General features: G+C 46.0%; 1 protein-coding gene across 2 annotated transcripts in view; it reads left to right on the top strand.

Moving 5' to 3' along the window:
- Positions 1-20,797, top strand: part of ITGB6 (integrin subunit beta 6) — a 128,859-nt gene that overhangs the window by 13,853 nt on the left and 94,209 nt on the right. The window contains exon 1 of one of the 2 annotated variants that reach the window (XM_027590923.2): positions 1,664-1,783. The exons of the other annotated variant lie outside the window; for it this stretch is intronic. The gene's annotated coding sequence lies outside the window, so the exon portion shown is untranslated. Of the gene's footprint in view, positions 1-1,663; positions 1,784-20,797 lie in introns of those variants that run through there. 2 annotated transcript variants of the gene reach the window in all.

The following is a 20,797-nucleotide window of genomic DNA, read 5'->3' as shown; positions in this document are numbered from 1 at the left end:
CTGCAGCAACTAGACTCAGACAGTGAGTCACCTGCAGCTGCCTTGGCCTGGGGCAGCGACAGCCAGGCCTGGCACAGAGCCAAGAAGGAATAAAACATTTGTGCCCCGGTGTCCAGAGCACCTGGTTTCACAGTGCCAAGAGAAAAATAAGAGTGAGAGAGAGAGAGAAGGAGAGAGAAAAAGAAAGAAAAAAAAAAGAAAGAGAAAGAAAGAAAAAGAAAGAAAGAAGGAAGGAAAAGATAAGACAAAAGCTCGGAGGGGAAAGAGAAATGATCAGGTGGTTTTTTTTTTTTTTTGGATACAGGCAACCTTAAGGTTGAAAAGCTTTCTTCCCCTGAAGGTTCGGATCCTCAAGAACTCCCCCGCCTGCTGTGATGGGATGACCTCACCATGACCTCACTTCCTTTCCAGGAGCCCTGGGGATTTCTCCTCTGCCCAGAAGCTTCAGGGAAAGGTTGGCTTTGGGTTCTGTCACTGCACCTTGAACACGTTGGCCCAGAAGCAGGGCTGCTGGGCATGAGCAGGAAGATCCTTTGCTCTGTGGATTGAAAAGTGGCACTTTTTTAAACTGGCTTTTACAGGAATATGCTACCCTGATGTCTCTAAGTCTCGGTTGAAAAAAATGTAAGAGAAAGCAGTGTGAAAAGGGAACAAACCAAAAGATTCAAAGGGAAGGCTGTGGGAGGTTTGTTAACCTTCATATAAGCCAGATCCTTCCCTGACCAGGTGTAGGTGCTTCCAGTCCCAGGACTCTCTCCCTGAGCGGGAGCATGACCATGCCTTTCCTCCTCCCCCGAGGACGAAGTAGCAAGAAGAGAAGGCAAGGCTCAGATTAGACATCTCTGCCCCTGTGAGCAGCTCAGGGTTCAGGCAGTACTGGATGAGCCCACAGAAAAGTTTTTTATGAACAAGAAAAAAAAATGTTCCTTAAAACCTTTGACTGCCATCTGTCATAAGATGGTCTTAATCAGTATACGAATCTACAGTGAATAGGATTTAAAGTTTGCCCCCTGGGGTTTGGAAAGGCACAACCATGTGTGGTGGACCCAGAAGCATTTGGACTTCCTCTCTGGAGCTCCAACACCATGCCACGTTGGCTTCCTTTACTTGAGGAAGCTGTGGTTGGGACCTGGCCAATTTAGCTAAGAGGCATCCACAGCTTCAGATCTCTCCCTAAATGGAACTGAATCCCCCAGGGTTTTCCCTGAGGGCCTCACTCAGGAGCTGTGGGGCTCCAGAGCTAAGGACATCAGAGCTACCCACCTGGCAACCTGTGGTAGAATCTTCCAGGTCCACAACCATCTTACTCTTGCTCGCAAGTGTCTCCTCTATCTTCCTGGTTAGTTATTTACCTAAGAATCTCAACAAACTTAACATTTCCTTGGCTGAAAAATACCCAACTAATTTTGATGAAGTTTCATCAGCCAAGAGTGAAGCCCAGAGCTGTGATGGACAGCCTAGGTGTCCCTGTTCCACAACCTCTTCAGGGACTCATCTGAAGGGTGCAAACGCCCAGGCGAATCATGCTCCTGACAAATTATTTTTTGCACTGGCCACTTGGGTTTCATTGTCCTTCAGCAGCCTCTGCGCTGAGGATGCAGACCCGCAGAAACTTTCCTTTTAGGCCTGGTTCGATTAATATGGACTCTGCCGCCATTACCCTTTGGAGAGAGAAAAATGGTGCTCGCTTCATCCTTGTCCTACACTTCATTACGGAGCCATTCGTGTGATTTGGGGTGGAGGAGGGTACCTACTGAAGCTCTGAGAGAGACCTGACTCAGTGGTAAGTGGCCCCCTTTCTCAGGCTGCAGATGTACCAGCCCTCCCCTCTTTCTCGCTGAGTCTTTGATTAGCCACATCTTTCACTTGTATTCGTTTATTTCTGGCCTGGCAGGCTTGTTAGTAAAAGGAAAGAAAAGCTACCTGGAGGTATGTGTGCCCGTGGAGGGTGCTGTTGCCTTTTCTCCAAAAATCCAAGCCTGTTTTCTAAGCTTATCACCCATTCCCAGGAGAGGTCTTTTCCTTTAGCCCATTCCCAGGCTTCCGGAAGGAATTGCTGTAAAGGAATAGCCATAAGGAAGACTTTCTTTCTTTCTTTCTTTCTTTCTTTCTTTCTTTCTTTCTTTCTTTCTTTCTTTCTTTCTTTCTTTCTTTCTTTCTTTCTTTCTTTCTTTCTTTCTTTCTTTCTTTCTTTCTTTCTTTCTTTCTTTCTTTCTTTCTTTCTTTCTTTCTTTCTTTCTTTCTTTCTTTCTTTCTTTCTTCTTTCTTTCTTTCTTTCTTTCTCTTTCTTTCTTTCTTTCCTTCTTTCTTTCTTTCTTTCTTTCTTTCTTTCTTTCTTTCTTCTTTCTTCTTTCTTCTTTCTTTCTTTCTTTCTTTCTTTCTTTCTTTCTTTCTTTCTTCTTCCTTTCTTTCTTCTTTCTTTCTTTCTTTCTTTCTCTTTCTTTCTTTCTTTCCTTCTTTCTTTCTTTTTCTTTCTTCTTTCTTTCTTTCTTTCTTTCTCTCTCTCTCTTTCTTTCTTTCTTTTTAAGATTTTAGTTATTTATTTGAGAAAGAGAGAAAGAGCACAAGCGGGGTGTGAGGAGGGGCAGAGGGAGAGGGAGAAGCAGGCCTCCCGCGGAGCAGGGAGCCCAATGCGGGGCTCGATCCCAGGACCCTGAGATCATGACCGGAGCCGAAGACAGACGCTTAACCTGTGCCACCCAGGTGCCCTGCCATAAGGAAGACTTAACAAGCGGTTGGGAGAGTGCATTAGGTCCTGGTGCCATTTTTGAGCACCGTCGCGAATAGAAAGGCAGTAGAGAGGTGAATCGCCCACTAACTGGGTGATTGGAGAGGTCAATCATAATGCCTTCTTCATAAGGTTACTGAGAACTTTAAATAAGATAAGGTACATAACGTGCTTGATGCCTAGTGGGTGCAAAAGGAGTACTGCTTTCCTGCTCTTAGAAAAGTTTCCTATAAACCCACGTTACACAGAGGCCCACGTGACATTCCTCACTAGAGTGGGGTGGCTTCAAGCAGAGCCCCTGAAAACAGGCCCCAGGGCTTGAAGCCCTCATCTGTCGCTTAACAGCTGTGTGGATTCAGCATGTCTCTTAACCTGTCTGTGTCTTATTTCCCCACCCGTGAAATGGGACTGACGGCAATGGTGCTTTCCTCATAGGAGCTTTTGTGAGGATTATTCTAGAGCAGTGCCAGGTATGCAAGAAACAGAGATGTAGGCTAACTGTTACTGTACTGTGTTATTATGCTACTGATTAGTATTCCATTTCTGTACATGCATGAGTTGCAACACCATCTACAGTTTATTCCTTATCTCACAAATATTCTCGCACACCTGTGTCATCCAGGATAACATTGCACAATTATGTGCTGCAGAATTCTAACTTTTCAGGGTATTCATAGGTGCTTTGTGGAAAAAAATAGTTCCGTATTAAAGAAATATGTGATTCTTTGGCTTAATGGTGCTAAACAGGTGTTTTTACTGCAGGACGTCACAGATAATTTCACATGCTGATATAATCCAAGTGGAGGTCTCTTCCCCACAGTCCCTCCCAGACCGGTGTCACCAGGACACACCAGGAAGTGCAGGCGTAGGTTCAGGTAAAAAAGAATTTGGATACAAGTCAAGGAGCCTCTCTAGCTATAAGCATTGAAGGCAGGGACATACGAAATGTGTTGGTAGGGAGAATAGAAGCGCCAGAAAAAGCCAGGCTGGGAAGAACTTGGCAGAACCTCCCAGGAAAGACGAGTTACATTGCCGTGAGTTAGCAGCCCCCAAACACAAAGCAGACTGCAGCTCAGTCCAGTAAAAATACAAGTAAGGAGGACAAGAAGGCTTTCTTTCTCCGAGCTCTGGAATCAACTTTTTATTGAGCACATACTACCCGCGTCCCCGCTGTCCGAGACGCAGCGTGCCCTGCGTGCCCAGGAGTGCCAGCGTGCTCACAGGCGGAGGCAGGCAGGCAGGGGGAGCCGCGCTGTAGAAAGACCAGAGAATAAAGAGCTCCAGGGCCAGGGAGGGAAACATGTGCCAGGCAGGGTGCTGGGGAACAGCCTCAAAAGGGTGTTTTTTGAACCGAGTCTTGAAAATGGCATCTTATGTCAGGTGAAGGTGACAGGAAGGGCATCTCAGGCATAAGGGGCCCCTTGAGCAAAAATGAAACAATACTGGCTGGGGGCAGGCAAAGAGTACATTTGGTGAGGGGCCTGGGGACAGGGCAGGGAGAGTCAAGAGTTCAGGCTGGAGAGTATTGGTCAGACGCCTGTGAGGAGCCTTGAGGGCCAGGCCTACATGCTTCATGCATTCATTCTTCGAGAAATATTTAGTGAGTACCTACTGCAGGCCAGGCACCGTACTAAATGCTTAGGGATAGGACAGTGATAAAACGCAGTTTCTGTTCTCACAGAGCTTATAGCTACAGCATAGACAGAAGCAGCAAACAAGCAAACATGTCATACGGCAGGCAGCAATAGACGCTATAATGCAGAATAAAGCAGGGGTGGGGAATAGTCAATGGGGTGCCATTGTAGAGGAGGTGGCCAAAGGGTGCTAGAAGGAGATGCCACTTGACCAGGAACCTGACTCAAGTCCTGACTAAGATGAGGGGTCAGCCATGCAAACATGCAGAAGTATGTCCCCAGCAGAGGAAAAAGCACAGAAGTCTGAGGTGGTGGTATACGTGGAGGCTTTTGGGGCAAGCCTTGGGAATGGCTGGAGTGGACTGTGTGGGATGAGGAGAGGGGTGGAAGGAGGTCAGAGAGGCCACGAGAGGCCAGGCTGGGCTGGGCTGTGCCTTATGGCCACTGTAAGAACTGTGTTCTTTATTCCAGGCATAGTGGGAGCCTGGGCTTTATTTTACTGGCAAAGTCGCGTCGAAGGTTTGGGAGCAAAAGAGCGACAGAACAATATGATGTGAGCTGTTGTTTTAGGTCAGTCTTCTTCCAGTCTGAGGAGCACAAAGAAATCTTCCATAGAGGTATCGTATTTCATTCTGGTAAACAAGGGATGGTGGGGCTGAAGTGGGAATGAGGATCCAAAGCCCCAACCATCGCCTCCTTCTTTCTCTTGCCGTTCCCAGAAATCCCAGGGGACCCTCAGAACTCTTGGTATTAGGGAGGTGACTGGGCCAGCTGTGCAGGATGGTTACAAGCTATTGACACTGCAGGCAGGACAAGAGCTCAAGGCTTCTCCAGTAAACCAGAGGAAAGACCCTGGGGTCTTCGGCTGGGGTAAGGGGGATGGAAATGGAGCAGAGGTGATGAAGCAAATATATGCCTATGTTGTGCACAACCAATTAAAAAAAAAAAAAGTGTATTTCAAGCCAAAGAGATGACCATCTTTGGGATCTGGGGGTGGCTTATTTTCCAGATGGCTGGTCTGCATGGAGGTGAAGGAAGCTGAACAGTAATTTCTACCTGTTGGGAGGATAATATCAGATTTGGAATGGACGCCTTTCTTCCTTCTCTCCACATAAGACCCATAATAGGTGTTACCTTGAGGGCTGCATTAACTACCATTCCCCACTCAATCTGCCAGCCTCATTGGCCTCCTCCATCTTCCTTGACCACATCAGAAGTGCTTCTGCCTCAGGCCCTGAGCACTTGTTCTTTCTACCTTAAATGCTCCACTTCCCATATCCTCCACTGCCTTGGGTCTTCACTCAAATGCCACCCCCCGCCCCCGCCAGTGAGGGCTTCTGTAGCCACTCCCCCTTCTTGACAATTCCTAGCCCCCGTCCCTGTTTTGTTTTCATCATTCCTCAGCACTTTTAACTATCTAATGAGCTGTATGTTTGACTTTTTAAATATTGTTTATTGTCTCTCTCCTCATCTTCAGGACATAAGCTCGATGAGAGCAGGGACTCCTGCCTCTTCCCTCTCCCCAGGTCCTATGGCAGAGCTTGGCAAAATGAGGGTTTCACAGAGACCTTTGGAGTAAAGGACTGCTTGCTTGTGTGAGAACTATCGCAGGGCTCAGAAGCAGTCAAATAATTTAGTAGAGGTTTTGGTACATATATTCTTGAAAGCAGCAAAGCACATTTATTGTGGGCCATGCGGTGATCTGTAAATATTTTATTCCTTGATTTGTTAAAAAGATAAAAACATAAGCCAAACAAGATGTATGTTAGTCCACATGAAGATGTGAGACTTCTTTTGACAAATATTTACCCAGAAAGTTCCAGTGGCCAGTACATAGGTAGGCCCTGGGGTGCAGTGTCTGAGTGAATTTGGTAAAACATTGTGTGCTAGTTGTCTTTTCCAATTTCTTGAAGCAATTCTAAGATGCATAACCTACATCTGCAACTTACTCCCGTGGTGTCATTGTACTTATAGACCACCCCCAATTGACAGACAGATTGCGTTCTTGCAGCTCATTTTTGATTCAGCTGATGGAACTTGGAACACATTGTCTTATAGGACCTGCATGATGAAGGGGAGAGCTTCTCAGGCTGGGCTATTTAAGAATAATGCAATTGACATACCATAAATTTAAGATGAAAAACTGCAGAAAAGAATACTGTTAAATTACTAGTCTCAAACAACAAAATATAAATTGAATTAGAAAAGGTGTTGTTATGTACCTTGGGTGACGGTGCTTGAGAAAAGCATCTGAAGATGTTGAAATCTTCAACACCTTCAAATTGAAAGAAGCTTTGAATTCCTCAAGGGAAGCTGGAAGTCTGGGTTTCAATCTGGTGACCTCAAGTTTGGTGTCTCATCCTTGGCCAGTGCCCTCATCCTCCATTCTTCCTCTCTCCGAACTTTCCTTTGGTCTTTGCCGTTTCGCCTTCCCTTTTGCAGGTTACATACCCCTTTACCAGCCCCCACCTTCTCTCTATATCTTTATTTTCCTTAAAATAAAAAGGAGTCACAGGAAAAGAGCCTGTCAAGACTGCCTGTCTGGAAGGATGGGGTTTCTTGCCTAGACACCCATAAAGAAAGGGAAAGTGTTTCCATGTCATTCAGGGATATCAGAATTGTGGCAAATTCAATACTCTTGGAATTATTTGTTTGCTTGTTCTTGCTTGTTTGATATTTAAATTAATGTTACAAATCATCTTTCTGACTTAGGCTAGGGAATAAGATCAAGGTGAATATGAAGGTTTATACCTCCTTTTTGCCCACAGAATATCTAAGGCAAGGTAATAGTATACCGTGTTGCAATGGGTTTTCACTCTTCTTGGAAATGGGAGCTAGAGAATTCTTAGATTCTCACTGCTTCAGTTATAATAGAAAGAAATGTATATGAGGACCAAGAGATACCTGGTCCTGTCATTTTCTAGCTGAGTCATGGAGTTCCCCTAGGACTCTGTTTCCTCATCTCTAAAAGGTGGACAGTAAATTTGTTCTTCCAATTTCATTCCGTTGACAGGAACAAAGAGCAGAGTAGAAATGAACTTGCTCTTAAGACTCGAAAGAAAGACTTGAAAACCCTAAAAGCCGTGGTCTTATAAATTGCCAAAAAGTTAACTCTGCAATGTTATCACAATCTGGGTAATTTGGAAAAGTTCCATCCTCTTACCACAGCCAGGAAGATCCTGGGTTTTAAGCAAGAGTTGAAATTATTCAGAATCTGATATTTGTTTTGAGCCATTATCAATAACATAAGCAGGCAGCTTAAGTCTTAAGTGCTATAAAATATATTTGTAAAAGGAGAGGCCAGAAAGAACAAATGCTGGGTTGAGTGAATGCTAAGTTCATATCTGCATTTTTTCTACTGGCCGAGTTAGGTCATTCACACTTAAAAATCGGGGAGAGGGCACACACATTTCAAGTATGACCCTGATGGAAATCTTTCCATGTCAATTGCAGAATAAAGACCTTTTCTCCCTGTGGGGCCTGACTCAGGTGTCTAGAATGTATACTTGCTCATAAATAGCAGAAATGTTCAGCATTGTGATTGTTTTTCTCCACCTGGGTTGTTTGGGGGTTGCAATTCACTCTGGGTAAATGATTGGTGGTTATCCTCATAGAGTAAAATCTATGACATGTGAGAGAGACTCACAAAGGATCTTAACCATTGGTGTTATTCCCCTAGCCAACACAGACTAGTATGGGCACAGCTTCTTCTGCTCTAAGACTTATTACACACCCAGCAAAGTTGTTTCAGCTCATCAAGATACTTTCTCAGAGGCAGACCTTGGGGGCAGAGAGAGGACATTGTCTGTTGTTTTAAAGGATCAGTGGCTAGAGAATCAGGAACCTGACATTCTTATCCTGAGTGAGTGACAGTGTGACTATGGGTAAGCCACTTGTCCTCTCTTCACCTCAGTATCTTATCTATAAAGGAGAGAGGACTCTTCCGGCTGTACAAATATCAAGAGACAAAGCCAATATTATAAGCGCTACCTGTCCAGGTTGCCACACATCTCACCAGGTAGGCCTTATCTATAGATAAATAAAGAGGTAGAAAATGAGGCCAAGTGGGCCAAATAAAGCCCTAAAGCAGATTTTTATAGGCCCTTTATAATAATTGTTAGAAGTTTTTATGTCATTGAAAATCCTTAAAAATCAGAAGACATCACATAAGAATGTAGATTTCTGGTTGCTCTTGAAAAATCAAAAGATCTGGCTGCAATGGGCTCAAATCCAAATATGGTGACAATTAGCTAGAGTTGGGTGGGGCTGTCCCCTTTGGATCAGGCATGTGAACTTCTGTTTACCACCACTCCCTATTGCTACCTACGCCTGGTCTCCTTTATGCTATCCTTCTGACCCCTCTAGGCACTTGAAATTATGATCCTCACTCTAATATCTCTCCCACTCCCAGATGCATTAGTTTCACTTTCCATACCTTTTTCTGAAAGTAGATTTTCTGCAGGGAGAGAGAAAGATCTTTAACACCCTGGCATGAAGTAGGTGAGCAGATCATTGTTCTCCAGAGAGGAGCATCTCAGCGTCCTAGTGAGGAGGAAGGAGGGCTGAGAGGCCAGGAAATACCAGTGGAAGGGCAGAAGGTTAGGTACAGCAGCTCTGTACAATAGAAATATCATGCAAGTCATAAATAAGAGCCATTTATGCAACTGAAAAATTTCTAGTAGCCACATTAGAAAGAAGTAAAAAGAAATAGGTGAAATTCTTAACCAAACATACCCCAAATATCTTCCCAGGTGGGTCCCTCCTCCTGTATGCACAACCTAATCCTTCCCAGTGCCGTACCTTTGTACACACTGATCCCACTCCCACTGGAGTGCCTTGTCCTAATATCTCCCATCCAGGTCGTATTTGTCCTTCAGGGACCATTTAGCTGAGGTCAGGATCCTGATGCAGCTAGGCTGCATTGTTTCTACGTCTTTGACATCCATGCACCACTGGCACCTCTCATTTTAGCCCATCTCACACTCCACCATGTTTTCTCATTGAACTTGAACATGAACTTAGTTCCTGTGTGTATTTTTACCCAATTAGGTGAAGGTTCCTGGAAGACAGGACTCTTGTTTCTAGTGTTCTACACTTAAGCAGTACTTAGCACATTTTATTTACTAGCTGCTTGAATGTGCTTATTCTGTACAATCGGGCTGGGTCTATAATAGGTGTGTAATTTCTGTTGAATGAAACAAGTTTTAGATTTGAAAACCATATGAGAGTAGTTCTTCCAGAGGTAACAAAGCTCTGCCATGATTTCAAGGTTTTTTTATTGTCTCATTCTCCTTTCCTCTCTGCCCCATCTCTGTAGACCTTGAATGTGAGTTACTAAATCTTGCCATATTTCCATTTTTACCTCTGTTTAAGAGTACTTTGATAATGCTACTTCCTACTCATGATACATATTATTAATATCCTCAAGCAAAAGACTGAATTATCTCACAAAGTATGTGATCAGCATAACATGGAAAGCAATAAAACTGGTATGGATATAGAAAAACTTTGCTCCAGGTGGAAATGAAAAACTAATTGAAAGCAATGACTCAGTCGTCTGCATTTTTCCTGGTATAACAAAGCAGCACGAAATGTATGGTAGCCACGGATAAGCTCTTAATGCCCTTCCAGGTAATGAGTAACTATGTGTGACTAAGACAGAAATAGGAGAAAGTCTCAGACATTGTGGAAAAAAAAAGTCCCCATGACTATCTAGTCCTGGATACTCCCCGGTCTGGGAAAGATTATCATGTCCTAGGCTGGAGTGACATCAGTGTTTTTATTTGTCAGTAAGAATCTATAAGAAGCAGTTATTGTCTGTAATTAAAAAATAAGTACAGTGAGAAAATTGAGAGATCTGAAATTTCCTTAAGCTCCCCTAGGGTCCTTATTTAATACATTTACACTTTTGTGGGGTTTTTCATATTTTTATAGAGATGTGTTTGTGAAATCAGCAAACACTGGGACAGAGTAAATGTTGGCAAAGCAGAATGTTCCTTCCAGGTCTAGGTTTTCAGGTCCTTGGAGGATAGACTGGGTTGGCTGTCTTCGCAAGAATAGGCACTCAGGTTTACTTTTAAGTAAAACAAATTGAATTCCAACGTTAAGACTGTTATCACAAGTCCCCATGCCCAGCCCAGCTCCTGAACTTTGCTTCTTGCTGCCATGGATATTATTTTGGATATTTTTTAAATCTGGAACCAATTGATTCCTCTAGCAGATTTTCTCCATGTTTCTCCTGTACCTGTACCAGGAGAAACCAGTACCCAAAAGCTCACAGAGACCCCACCCCATATGGGGAGCGGGGGTGGCCGGGGTGAAGGAGGAAGGACGAGAGGGAGAGGGAGATGCTCATGTCCCTTTCCCCTCTCAAACTTAGAATAAAGGACCATCCAGATATTTTGACAGCCACCCTAGTTGAGGCCACCCACATCCCAAGCTGGTGAAGGGCTTTGTTCCCTCCCTTGCCAGTTGAGGAATCCTCCTGGAGTCCCATCTTTTCCTCACTCTCCACAGCCAAACAGCCCAAGTCCTGTCAGCTCTGCTTCCGAAGACCCTGAATCTCTCTGTGCTCCGGGGCTCTGACCTAGTCACCCGGTCACCATCCTCTCCCTTCTGTCCTACCACATCAAACTCCTGTCTGGTCACCCTGTTACCTCTAGCCCTTCTAAAGTTCATTCCTCCCACAACAGCCTATATTCTCTTTTTAGAACATAAATCAGATTATGTGGCTCCCCTGTTTCAAACTTGAATTGCTTCCCATTCTTCTTAAAGCAAAAACCAAATGTCTCTCCTGCCTCGGTGAACCCTCTACCACCTGGGTCACTCACGGTGACTGACTGACCTCTTCTGGCAGTACCCTCCCCTTCCCTGGACATCCTGTATTCTTCCCATCACCAAGGCTCCTAGAACACGCCCCGCCTCCTTAACTGTGCTCTTGCTCTGCCTGGAACCCTCTTTCCTCTGATCTTCACATGGGTGGGGTCTTCTTTGTTCTAATCTCAGCTTGCAGTCACCTCATCAGGGAGGGCTTCCTTGGTATCCCTCTCTAAAGGAGTCACCTTGTCACCCCACCATATCGCCCTCAAGCAATTCTCCGCAGAGCAGTTATTACAGTCTGATATTTTCTTATTTATTATTTTTAATTAATTTCTTTAGCATTTATCTTTCTCCACTAGGCTATCTCTCTTTTACTCACCCTGTATCTCCAGTGTCTAGGACAGAACCTGCCAAAGAGTAGGTGCTTTTAAATATATTTTGAGTGGATGGCTAGATAAATAACAAATACCATGGCCAATAGCCATTCAGTAATGGAGCATCTATGTATGCAAGGTTTTAACCTTATATTACAATGACATGGCCAGTTTCAATTTAAGCATAAACTTTGCCACATTATCACATATGATCCTTGTGGGAAACTCTGAGGAAATTAAAAAAAAGGAATCAAAGGCCCTTGCTGCCAAGAAGCTGTACGTTGCTTTCTGTCTAATGCCAGAAAAAAGGAATATGCATGTTAGGGGCTCAGTGCTTTCCTTGAAGCAGAGCTAGCTAAGCCCAAGCAGAGATCAGACACGTGAGACCAGGACCCACCAATAATTTCCAAGCGTTTATTCGCCTGGTTGATCTGCATCATCTTGTTTTTCAGCTGAAGGAGCAAGGAAGAGTTTAATGAATGGGGATGGACACTAAGGGCAAAAGGAGAGGGCCCAGTGGGGCTTGAGCCCTTAGGGGGCAAGGCAAGAGCCAGAAGCTGAAGTGCTGTTTGCAAGAAAGAATTTTGGGTCTTTAAGCACAAGCAGAGCAGCTTTGGGACTCAGGGTATAAAACATGGCCCAGGGTGGGGTGAGGGTGTTTTCCCTTTCTCTGCAAGGAATGAAGTGTGCCCGCACAATGAGGAGCAATGGCGAGGAGCACAGAGCTCTGGGGATCTCGGCACATGGGCCAAGTGGGCCAAGGGGCAGCTTTGGGGTGCTGGAAGACAGGAACACTGCAGCATTTCCCTCTGAGCAGTGCCAAAGTCCCAGTGCACTGAATGCATCCCCAGGCCACTGGAGAGTTCTGCACGGTCTCAGTACCCAAAAGCTCACAGAGACCCCAGCCCGCATCTCAGCACCCTGCTCCAGGTGGGGCTGAGTCAGAGCTGGGCAACATGCAGACATGTTGCAGTCGGGGTGGCAGCAGAGTGGTAGTTTCAAATGACCATCAAACTATGTACCCCCAAGAGCTGCAAATTTTTTCTGAGTATACTTGATACATCCTATAGACTTACCCCAAGTAGGGAGAGAGACTTTGAGAAAGAGGAGGCATGGAGGGCTAGCATGTGGAGCAATCAGGTGGCAAAATTTGAGTGAAAATATGATCTAATTGGCCCCCACAGGCTGGTGAGGCCTGGGGACATTTGGTTACACCCTTGCCAAGGAGGCTCAGTAAACAGGTTCAGACCTACTCAGTCGGGAGGCAGTTAAGTACAAATGCCAAGGGGGAGCCAAAGGCAACAATAGGCAGAACAATGGCCCTATTGTGGCACCCAGCCCTCTGTGGGCTGCTGGGAGGGTGCTCCAAGCCCACTGGCCACTCTGCTCCTGTGCTTAAATAGTCATAATTAATTAACGTGAGCTAATTATAATGGCTTCTGCCTAAGGGGTTACATGCTGCATAAGTTTACAAAATATGGAAAATAGTTTCCTTCCCTGCAAGGACACTGCCAGTCCAACAGAAAGGTGCCCCAGATCTGTAGCAAAAGGGTGCAATTCAGATTGGGTTTCTAAAGTTCTCTATTTAGGAATTGAATATAAAACACATGTAATCATCTTCCAAATCACCAGTGAAAAATTTAACTTTGTTTATTGGGGGGCAGAGACCATAACCTATGCATTCTTACATCCTCAAAAGCCTCACTGGGATCTTGCACACAGTAGGTACTTAGCATCTGTTGCATGAAAGAATCAGCTTGCAGCAAAGAAGGAATGTTCTTTTGACTTGGCGGTTCATCTCCAGAAGCGAAACCCTGGGGGGTAGCGTAGAGGAGGCACATTCCAAATGACATGGAGAAAATCAGTTCCTTTCCCATTAATATTCCCAGGAAAAAAATAAAACAATTCTGCTTTATAGAGCTGAACTGAAGGTAAAACAAGTTAACAAAACAATTCTACCTTGTGTGGTGGTCTAGCTGTCCCCACTCTAGAAAAGATTCACGGGTCTGGTTTCATTCTGTTGTTGAAAAGCTCTGTGAGTGCATGTGTGGTTACAGTCTGGGGGGCATGTACAATGATAACAGAATGACAGAAAACATTACAGTCTATGGCCACAGTGGGAAGCACTGTGAATGCCACGCTAAGCAACTAGAATGAAGTTCATCAGTGTACAGGATGGAGACTTAAAGGCTGACCTAAAAGAAATGGGGCTTTTTCATCAACGAGCAGCCCAGGAACCTCGGAACAGTCATAAAAGAAAGCCCTAGATTGGTGTGGGGTTGAGAATAAGCTGGTCGTTATGCCTAAAAAGAAGATGGTCATGTTCACAGGGTAGGCAGGTGTCTGCTGGAGCAGAGTAAGGAGCTCATGGCTATGCCTCATTTACCCCTCCTTAGACGGCCTCCCTGGGGCCACACAGTAATCCAACTAGTCACATTGTCCCATGTGCAATCCAGGCAGCATCACCAACAGCTCTGAGAGTCTGCCTATTCACAAATGAATCTCCCAGGGATTTTCAGGCGAGCTCAGAAAGCCTTCAGATCGCAGCATCTTGGGGCGGGTTTGGTGTACCATAATCATTACTTTGCATCACTACAGCTGTTATGACCAGGAAGGGATTGTATCCTTTAGGAAATGTGTCCATCCTTAAATGGTAATCTGCCCTTTTAGAGTGTTATGGAACCTGGACTGGATCGCCCGAAGGAAGAACCAAGTAGCACTCAGAGATCTTGGAGGATAGGAGGTTTATTTAACGCCGGTGGGCTCAGAGGAGAGTGGTCTCCAAAGTTCTGAGCCCTGGGGGCGCCTGGGTGGCTCAGTTGGTTAAGCGACTGCCTTCGGCTCAGGTCATGATCCTGGAGTCCCGGGATCGAGTCCCGCATCGGGCTCCCTGCTCGGCAGGGAGTCTGCTTCTCCCTCTGACCCTCTTCCCTCTCGTGCTCTCTCTCATTCTCTCTCTCTCTCAAATAAATAAATAAAATCTTTAAAAAAAAAAAAACAAAAACAACAACAAAAAAAAAACAAAGTTCTGAGCCCTGAACACAAAGGGGGCAATTTATATACTTCTACTTCCTCATACTTGGCACTTTGGGCACATGCGTGAAGCAGGGCAGGGAGAAGGACCCGGATTGGTGCGCACGGGAAGCAGAGCAGAGAGAAAAACCTGGAAGAGCCCTGGGGCAAGGACCAGGACTTTCTCTCTGGCTCGGTCGGCCATCTTAGGACACAGATTTTCCTCATCAAGAGAATTCAGGCAGCCCCAAGACCCTGATTTCAGTTTCATATGACAGGTTCCCTAGAATACCCTCAATCTCAGATATCCTGTTCCCTTGCCCGGTGAGTACCTCCTGGGCAGCCCTCATCAGGGCTTAGTGTTTGCTGTGGGCAGGCAGTATGTAACTGTCCTAGTTAGATAGCAAAGCTGAGGTTCTTTCCATCAACTGTTGCTCCTGAAATGATGGTGACTCATCTGTGCCCAGCACCCAGAGAGCTGAAGGTGAGTCATCACAGAGGCAAGAGATGGTTAAGCAGACCCCGAGGGCCTGGGTTCAGAAATGAAAGGACCAAGTCAGACATGACAGGAACAAGCCAGAAGTCCTTACCCACTTTCCCCGAGCGGAGCCATGCTAAGCTTTAAATAAATTTAATCCCGTTTTTCTTCCACCACTTTTCATTCTTATTTATTGCTACCCGTTGAGCCAGAAGCAGAATGGTCAAAACATTTCCAGTGAAGCTGAATTTTCAGGGTATTTACAGTCCGCCTGGAAGCAGCAGGAAGTGGGATTTATAGATTTGTATTACCAGGCAGGCAATTTCCCAAGCCTCAGCATTTGGACTTGTTTTTGATTAAATAAATGTACAGATGTAATGGGACTAGATCTCTGGATCCCTGGAGGTCTCCCAATAAATTGAGATAAGATCCTTAACCTAGAGGCATTAGCATCCCCTAGGAAGCCCCAACAAGTGGGCGTCCGGCAAGTGGGAAGGATGATTACAGAGTGAAGTAAATCCCTGGGAGGTCAGGAAGTTCTTGGCAGGCGTGGAGAGTACCTTCCCATCTACTATGAGGCTAAAAGGAAAAGGTTCTCGCAGATGAGGAGTTTTTCAGCAATGGAAAGCCAGCAGCGATAAAAAGCAAGGCTCATTCTGCTTGGGCTTAAATTCCAGCTCCTGTTCCTCATCGGCTGACCAAGAGGGGACTTGAAGCCTCTAGGCGAAGCTTCCCTGCTTTTAGGACAGGGATAATAATAGTACCTCCCTCAAAGGTTGCTATGTGAAAACCTCAAAAGGCTACTGATTTAAGAGCCTTATCTGCATACATCAAACCACATATTTCTTCTGCTCAAGACCCTCCAATGGTTCCCATCTCATTGACAGGAGAACCCAAATGCGCTCTGAGGCCTCTGGGTTCTGGCTCCCTGCTGGCTCTCTCAGCTCCCCCACTGTCCCCGCACTCTCGGTTCCAGTCCTGCTGGACGGTTCGTAGTTTCTGGCACACAGAGTAGCCTGACCCGCTCCCCGCTCAAACCCTTTGGACCAGTTCCCTCCCCCTGAAATGCCCCTTTTCCCCATGTCAGCCTCCTCCTTTAAGGTCATCTGAGGCACCATGTCACCTCCTTAGAGAAGACTACACTGGCCCCCCTGGACCCCACAGGTCTGCCATCTGTTTCTTGGTGGCTGTCTCCAAAGTCTGTGATGTTCATAGATGTGAAGAACAGAGCGGGGTGGGGGGGAAGCATCTGTCCCCCCAGGGGCCCACCACTCCATGTCCCTCCCTCCCCAAGCTGCAGAGAGCCTCTCTGGCAGCACCTATCCTTGGGTGGTCAGGGTTTCTGCCAAGGGGGCAGCCACTGCCTGCTCCTGAGGCCTATGGTTCGCAGGGGCCAGAAGGGAACTGGGTGGCCTGCAGAGAGAAGAAGGGCTCCTTTCCCAGGCTCCTGTCACCTGGCCCGGAGGCAGGTCACTGGCCACGCCTCCCCTCCCTGAAATGTATTGAGCAGTGTTAACTGCTTTGGCCATCTGCCCTGCGACTAGAGTTCAGAGTCCTCAAAACTGGATTCAGAGTAAAGAACACACCAGTCCCTCCACCTTCCTCACTTCGTTCACTCCTCCAGCATTTCCCTCTCCAGAAGGAAAGAAAAAAGCTCCCTTGCATTTCTACAACAGTGTAGACACCAGAGATGCAAACAGAAATCCGTAGCGGGGTATGCGCATGAGGAAAGGGGGGTGTCCAAGTAGACTAAGAATGCCCATGTGGTCTTTACCCAAGATAGAAGAAGACGCTCCTCCCTCAAGACACTGTTGCCAGCTCCCAGAAAGTTGTCATAATGAACAGGCAAATCTACAGTGTCAGCCATGTGGGTTGTGCTTACCCAGGTTAGCACCTTCCTTCCAGTGCCTGGCACACCGTGGCATTGGTAAACTTTGGCCTGTTCAATTCGTAATGCTTGTCAGCATCAGGAGCACAGTGAGCCATCAGGGCCCTTCCCACAGTTCTTGGTTGTTTGCAGATGATCCTCCCAGCCTCTCTCTTCTAATCTACAAAAGCAGAACAAGGACACTGTGGGTGGCAGAAGGGTCCGCCTGGCTCCCAGACGACCCCCACCACCGTCTAGCTGTCAGCCTGGTCCTCTGGCCCAGAGCCAGGTGGCACGGAAGGAAGGCACATGGGCCAGAGGCGCAGGCGGGGGGAGGCCCGGCGCTAAGACTGGCATTTCCTCGTCCTCCAGGCTCTGCAGAAGAGCCAGCAAGGAGTGTGTAGGTCATGCTTCCTGGAAGTGCACAGGGAGCAGCCAGGCTGAGCTCACCCTCCCGTCATTCCTCCACGTCTCCCCGCAGGAGGCTTCCAGGGCTGGAAGCCAGTGGTCAAAGGGATGGACCCTTTGCACTGTTTTGTCTGCTCTGCTTGAGGAAGGGCATTCCAGCCACCGCACTAAGCAAAACCACATTGCCCCAGCATGGCTTCATTCACGGAGGCCCAAGATTTAAAGTCTGTACTTCCTTCCCAAGCCAGCAGGCCAAACACTGGGGGAGCTACCCGCAGATCCACTGCCTGTTTTCCCCCCAGGAGCTCCTTCCCCAAGCCACCAGGCTATCCACACCCTGCTGCTCCGTTCTCCCTGCCTGAAGCTGCTGGGAGAAGCTAAGTAGAGAAAACTGTCAACCAAGGGTTGCAAAGTGGTCCTCAGGATGCCAAGCCCTGAACTCATGTGGCAGATGTGGGCACCAGCAGTTGGTTGGGCCACCTCTCTGGCCCCCATGCCAGCTGTAACACCCACTCCCCGGGCCTTCCACTCTGGACCAAGAGGGTGGGGGGAAGTGCCATCTGCCAAGTGACGGCATACCCCGAGACACAAAGGAGAGAAGGCCATGAAAGGTTGCAAGATGAGGAGACTCAAAATGAAGCAGACGGGAGAGCAGCCATGACCAGGTAGTTAGAAGGGGCTCTGACTCCTGACTGACTCCGATTGTTACCAGCATGACTTTGGGCAAGTTACCTAATCTCTCTTAACACTAGGCATCAGTTACCTTATTCAGGAAAAGGAAAGAACAGTATCTACTTCACTGTACCAGTCAGGGCCCCAGCAGGAGGCAGAAATGACACCAGTTATCTCAACAGAAAGAACTAAATATAAAGAATCGTTGACTGGGTACAAGACTGTCAACTAGGCAACTGAAAGGGTGGAAAGACACATCGAAGGTATCCCTGAGGTAGCAAATGTGGGAAGTGGGACAGGGAGAGAAAAAGGAAGAACTGGAATGATTAAAACTTAGACACTTAAGGACTGAAGGAGGGCTCCCGCAGGACTAAGACTCAGACCCCTGAGCAGGAGCACTGCTGGGCTGGCACCGGAGATCTCTGGGTGGGCGTGATGAGGCTGGTTCTGCATGTCGCAAAAAAGAGCAAACTGGATCTGACTATGCTGGAATGAGCTCCACTGCCGGGGTGTGGAGGCGTCGCTGGGGAGACACTGCAACAGGAAGCAGACAAGAAGCAGCAGGTCCTCTCCCACCCCCTCTATTGGCCCGTTGGCAGAGCCTGACATGAAGCAGCTGTCAAAGTAGAAACGGGGTTTGTAGACTCCCAGCTTCAGCAACACAAACCTGGGTAGAGATGACCGGGTCTGGAGCTCTGAGACATTAATTTAACAAATGGCCCATTCATAGTTAGGATTAAATGAAAAAAAAAATATATATATATATATAGCACAGTGCCAGGCACACATTATGCGCTAAATATCATTATCATTATCATCGTCATCATTTTGATGATAAATAAGTGGACTTGGCAATTAGATGATCTGTGGTGGGTTGATTGTGAGACCAGAGATTAATTTCTGGATTCCTTTTTGGAAGGATCACTGATTATAGGTGTAATATAAAGGACAAACATGGTATCAAATATAGGAAGTCGATAAATTAGTCATGTGAATTTGACCTCTACAATAACCATCCCTCTTTATTCCCATGGCCCTGCACAACAGCAGATCCCCTTCACCTCTTGCCCAGATTCACTAAATCTTTTCTCCCACCTCCAGACCACCTAAATCACTACTCCAAGCCCAGGGGTCATTCCTACTGACTGCCTTCACCTCATTAAACTCCCATTGCTTGTAGAGTAAAAACTAAATTCCTATGACTAACATTAGCACAATCAATGATCTGGTTTGGGAGCCCCAGAAATGCTACCTTTCATTGGCTCTAGCACCGCCCTCCCCACACTAGGGTCAAGTTAGAAGAATGAGGAGTGGGAAGGAAGTCTGGCTAGACCTAACACCTAAAGAGTCTTCCTTTGGATTCCCTGATGTCAGCTCTAATTCAGAATGTCAGGAACGCAATTAACATCCCTTTGCTTCTCACCTACCTCTAAACCTTTAATAAGTGCCTCATCACAACTGAGGTAACATTCTAATGCCCTGAGCTCATGAAGTGCTATTCTCCCCTTCTTCATTAAATTAGCAACTCCCTTCTCCCTCTTTGTTCTCTTCAATAGATTCTTCTCTTACAGTTATCAGCTGTATCAGTCAGCTAAGGCTAAAATAAGCTGCAGTAACAAATAACTCCAGAATCTCATTGGGTTCCATTGATGATATTTATTTCTTACACATGTTATATGTTGGCTTTGGGTCAATGGCAGCTCTACTCCACTCCCTTTTCAATCCAGGATCTAGGCTTATGGAGAAGCTCCTCTGAGGAATACTACTAGTTCATGGTGGAGGGAAAAGAAAATATAGTGGAACATCCCAGTGGCTCTTAAAGCTTCTGCTTGGAAGTAGCATGTATCACTTCCACTCAGATTTCGTTGGCCAAAGGCCACATGGCTTCTTCTGAGTTCAGTAAGAATAGATATATGATATTCATTAAATTGGGGACCACTGCAAGTCATGGAGCTAAGCTTGAAATCAGTGGTCATGAAGGTACAAAATTAATATTTTGATCAATAGAACAATCTACTATACCATCTTAGCCAAGGATCCTATCACCTCACACCTGGATTATTAAATTTTAGGGGATGACTAATCCTAATATAATCTGGCCCCAATGGAAGTGTTCCCACAGATCCTTTGGGGTCTCCCTGTTTCTAGTGTCTCCATATTACATGAACAATGGAGTGGCTGCCATTATGTTATTTCCTAAATGCTATTATCCTCTTGTCAATCCCTTGCTCAGAACCTGAAGCAGCTCCCTATTTCCAAGCTGTTCAAATCTAAATTCAGCAGCCTAGTGTTCAAGGTTTCCATTAACTGGTCTTCCCTTTAATGTCCAACTGCTTCGCAGCTGCGAGAACAGATCCAGCCAAGGGTCTGAGGCTTTTCTACACAACTACTCCAAGATTTTTGTGGTATTAATCTTGCTTGTGCTTTTTATCCCTGCCCTACTCTCTCTTTTCCAACAAGTTTATGTCCTCTAATTTCTTTAAGAGTTGTATCAAATCTCATCTTCAAAAATAATGCCCTTGAAAAACTACTCTTCACTCTTTATACTGTTCAAAATTCAGAATTACATCTCTAGGCTCTGTTTTTATTTTCTGCTTCTGAAATCATTGTAAATTACTGTGGGAAAAGATGTTGGGGATTTTCTACTCCACACACACCACCTCTACTGAATTTCGGTGTAAGGAAATTGTGACTTAGGAAAAGAATGAACAGAAAAGTCACTATTTGCTAAGAGGCTAAATGGGGAGGGGAATTGAGAATCCTAGCTCCTTGTTACTATTCTTCCCCTACATCAATTGGTTTCTT

The sequence above is a fragment of the Zalophus californianus genome, chromosome 3, assembly GCF_009762305.2.
Source record: "Zalophus californianus isolate mZalCal1 chromosome 3, mZalCal1.pri.v2, whole genome shotgun sequence".
Lineage (NCBI taxonomy): Eukaryota > Metazoa > Chordata > Mammalia > Carnivora > Otariidae > Zalophus > Zalophus californianus.
The sequence above is the reverse complement of the archived record's forward strand: the minus strand, read 5'-3'. Positions and strand labels throughout refer to the sequence as shown.